This window comes from Misgurnus anguillicaudatus, chromosome 25, assembly GCF_027580225.2.
Source record: "Misgurnus anguillicaudatus chromosome 25, ASM2758022v2, whole genome shotgun sequence".
In the NCBI taxonomy this organism is placed as follows: Eukaryota; Metazoa; Chordata; class Actinopteri; order Cypriniformes; family Cobitidae; genus Misgurnus; species Misgurnus anguillicaudatus.
In genome coordinates, this window is record NC_073361.2 from 3,710,342 (window position 1) to 3,714,497 (window position 4,156).

Here is a 4,156-nt window from a genome sequence, read left to right on the forward strand (position 1 = left end):
CACACAACTGAAATTCTTTCACACACACAACTAAAACACTCTTATACACACAACTGAAACGCTCTCACTCACACAACTGAAACACTCTAATACACACAACTGAAACACTCTTATACACACAACTGAAATGCTTTCACACACACAACTGAAACACTCTTATACACACAACTGAAACACTTTTATACACACAACTGAAATGCTTTCACACACATAACTGAAACACTTTTATACACACAACTGAAACCTCTCACTCACACAACTGAAAATATTATGCTCTCTCTCACACACACACAACTGGAAAGCATTTTAGTATGTTGTATGAAAGCATTTTAGTATGTTGTATGAAAGCATTTTAGTGTGTTGTATGAAAGCATTTTAGTATGTTGTATGAAAGCATTTTAGTGTGTTGTATGAAAGCATTTTAGTGTGTTGTGTGAAAGCATTTTAGTATGTTGTATAAAAGCATTTCAGTTGAAACGGAAGCACATTTCAGTTGAAACGGAAGGTGGTTAAAGTTCCCACTCCAGTCCAGTTGGTGGCAGTAGTGCATCTCTAAGCTGGTTGGCAACAACAATAAAATCGAAGATAAGGAAACGTAAAAAAGCAAATAAAAAAGCAGTGGTGCACAAAAACACAACAGTTCTTTCGCCAGTCGCCACATCATATTTGCTCACTAGCAAAGAAGCGAACTAAACAACATATTGACATCAGCGGACCATCCGGGGAGCCTACTGAGCATATCGTCCAGTAAGCAGTTGTATTTACAAAAGGAAGGCTTTCCTTTCATCCGAAAGAAACAGAAGAATCCACTCTAGGAAGTAGGACTACTTGTACTTTTGCTGACTTGGAATCAACCTATTTCAACTACAATGTATGTTCATCTGATTCTGTTTGTTTTTCAAGTCCAAACAAATTTTTTTGAGGTGAGAAGTAATGAAGAAGATGTTGTAAGATTTTTTACTAGTGCTATGCAGTGCATTGCGTCACTAATACAAAGCGAAGAGTCCGACATTTTTGGTCAGGAGAGGCTTTATAGAGTGTTAGATGATCATACGCGAACTCTGTCTACACTTCTTGCCGTGTCCAGATATGATCATGATAACAGGAATGTCAGTAACCTATTAGGTTCATTGTATAGCTGTTTTCACAACTTGCTCAATGAGCATGAAGCCAGGCAGAGATCAACTGAAAGGACCAACAATTTGACACCCCCCACAACCTTGACCGGACATCCAGGTCGGCCCCGATACAGCATAGCTGCCGAACAGATTTCTCACTGTGTGTCCATTGGTATGACATGGCAGAGAATTGCATCATGTTTTGGTATCAGTCGAAGAACTCCCCTGGTGAAAAAATAGTATGCTAAATATATTTAATTTTGATATACTTAAGTATACTTGCAGTCACACTAATGACCAGTATACTTAAAGTGTGCTATTGATTAGTTTATTTAAAGAGTGCTATTTTGGAACAATTAATTTTGTACTTAATATATTTTAGTTGTATATTAATTGTAACAAAGTACAACTTTAAGTGTATTTAGTGTACTTTTGTGTGCTAAAGTGGAACAACTTTAAGTGTATTTAGTACAATTTAAGTACATGACTGTTTTTGTGCTAAATTCATGCTTGATAAGTGGATTTAGAGTGTGTTTTATTTATGTTAGGAGTACATTACAAATGTATTATGAGTGTCTTGCAAACATACAATCAGTATACCTTAAATAGACTGTTTGCATACATTCTATATATTTTTGGCCAATCCAAAATTCTAAAAACTGCCCTGGTGAAAATGAATATGCCAAGTACATTACATTTTGTATACTTTTACATACCTGCAGCTAGATTAGTAATGAGTATACTTCAAGTGCGTTAATAATTAGTTAACTTAAAGAGTGCTATTTTGGGAATAGATTACTTGCTGGTAACATAACCAAAATATTTTTTTCCAAATAAATAAAAGCTGATTAAAACAGTCAAAAACAATTCATTTTAAATATATTTAAAATATAGTTTTATTCACAGCATTCAAAGTGTACAGTATTTGCCTAAAAATTGAACAATTACTCATTGAAGAATGTCAAGATGATTAAGTTTACAACATCTTTCTCTCCCAAATTAACTTTAGTCTGGCAGGTTTTGGTTCAGCCTTAGGAAATCTGAAAAAGAGAGACAATAAGCTCAATTAAAAAGTGTTTAATATTAAAAAATTACATTTATTTAAGACTTACTGTATTAAATCTATAGTTTACTGGCAGAGATTGTATAGCAGATATATTTTTACCTAAACTAGAGCTTGACTAAAATGTCATCATATATATTAAGGGGCGGTTTCCCAGACAGGAATTAGACCAGTCCTAGACTAAAATAAATGCAAGAGCCGTCCAAACTGAAAACAACCTGCCCTGACACATCTTAAAATACATCAGTGCCCTTTGTTTTACATCGTAATGCACATAAGTAATGTTTTTAGTAAGGCAAATTTGTTAAAACTATCCTAATTAAACTAAGGTCTAGTCCTGGATAAAGCTAATCCCTGTCCGGGAAACCACCCCTAAGAGTTTTCATTATAATGACTTGCCTATATGGGCTGCAAAATCCTCCTTACATAAAATACTTCAGCTCCTAAACAAAGATTTTATTGTATTAAATTTAAATGTAAAACTTGTCAGAAAGAAAATGCAACAAGCAGACAATTTGGTGGTTTCCTGTAAAGGGATTAGCTTAAAACAGGACTAGGCCTTAGTTTAATTAAGAAATATAACTAGTTTCAAAAAACATGCCTTAATAAAAACATTACCTGTGTGCATTTTGAGGCAAAACAAAATACACTGGTGTATTTTAAGATATGTCAGTGCAAGTTGTTTTCAGTTTGGACAGCTCTTACATTTATTTTAGTCTAGGACTAGTCTAATCCCTGTCCGGGAAACCGCCTCAATATGTATATAACGTTATCTAAACTGAAGCTTGATTTACTACTACGAATGAATTATTATATCTTATGAGTTTAAAATGACTTACCATTAGCTGCAAAGTCCTCCCTACAAATGTCTTTGAAAAACTTTAGCTTCTGAGGAAAGAATGCAGCATCATTAATACTAAATACAGTTAAGTTAGGTAAAAGCCTTACAACATCTAAACAGTCAATAAATGGTTAACTTTCACGCTACATTAAAAAAACAGATTTTCTGACGCTACATTTTTTCATTAACATATACATACACACCAATACATATATTTAAGAAAACAATCGGGTGTACTAATTCGATATAACAGGCTAACAGTGCTATCTTTCAAACCTTTAACATTAGCTATAAGCTAAGCTAAGCTACACAGCAGCTTATCACTAATAGCGAGTTAGACACCGCGTTATTGACAACATTTTGCATTCGAAATATGATAGTCTACTGATAAACTTCAGAATGGTCAAACGATAATCAAATATATTAATTTTAAGATATTTTAATGTACCTTGGGACTGAATCCGTCTGTCTTGAACGACTGGTAAAAATCAAAATACGTGCGTCGTGACGTCATCCCACACGTCAGATGCATTATTCAAATCTCAGAATTCACTTTTCTCTGAAATGCATTTACGAAAACTGTTTAAGTTAATTAATGTGTACAGCTAAAAGCGCTATGCAATTGACTCAAAAACTACAAAAAAAAACAAACACTCATATTCCCCTTACGAAAATGAATGTTTTTTTTGTGGTAAAAGTTTAGTAACCATGTTTTTTTTTTGGTGTATTGATTATTATTAGCAAAACCATGGTTATTTTGTGGTAAAACACAGTTCATTGGTTTATCCAATGCTTGACTATAGTGAAGTTAAAGTGTACCTTATTATGTTAATAGTATATTACAAATGTATACATCTACAATACAAAATGTAACAGAACATACTGCTCTCTCGTAATTTTAAGCCCACGTTATTTCTCCATAAAATAATATACATTTGTACACCCCATGTGCTTAAAATATACTGTTTCTAAAGAATACTAAATAATGTATTTTAGAAATATACTGTCAGTGCATTATTATAATGATAACTTTAAGCATACCGATAAAGTATACCTAAAATACATTTTAAAATAAGTTTAAATTTAGTATACTTTAAAAATTGCACAAAACTTTAACTTTAAGTATATTTTTCT

At 32.8% G+C, this 4,156-nt stretch overlaps 1 long non-coding RNA gene across 1 annotated transcript; it reads right to left on the reverse strand.

Moving 5' to 3' along the window:
• Nucleotides 1-1,333: 1,333 nt before the first annotated feature.
• On the reverse strand, nucleotides 1,334-3,954 carry LOC129454454 (uncharacterized). Its single transcript, XR_012368073.1, has 3 exons — nucleotides 3,471-3,954; nucleotides 3,021-3,069; nucleotides 1,334-2,158 (listed from the first exon to the last, which is right to left on the reverse strand). It is a non-coding gene; the product is annotated as an uncharacterized lncRNA (long non-coding RNA).
• Nucleotides 3,955-4,156: the final 202 nt, after the last annotated feature.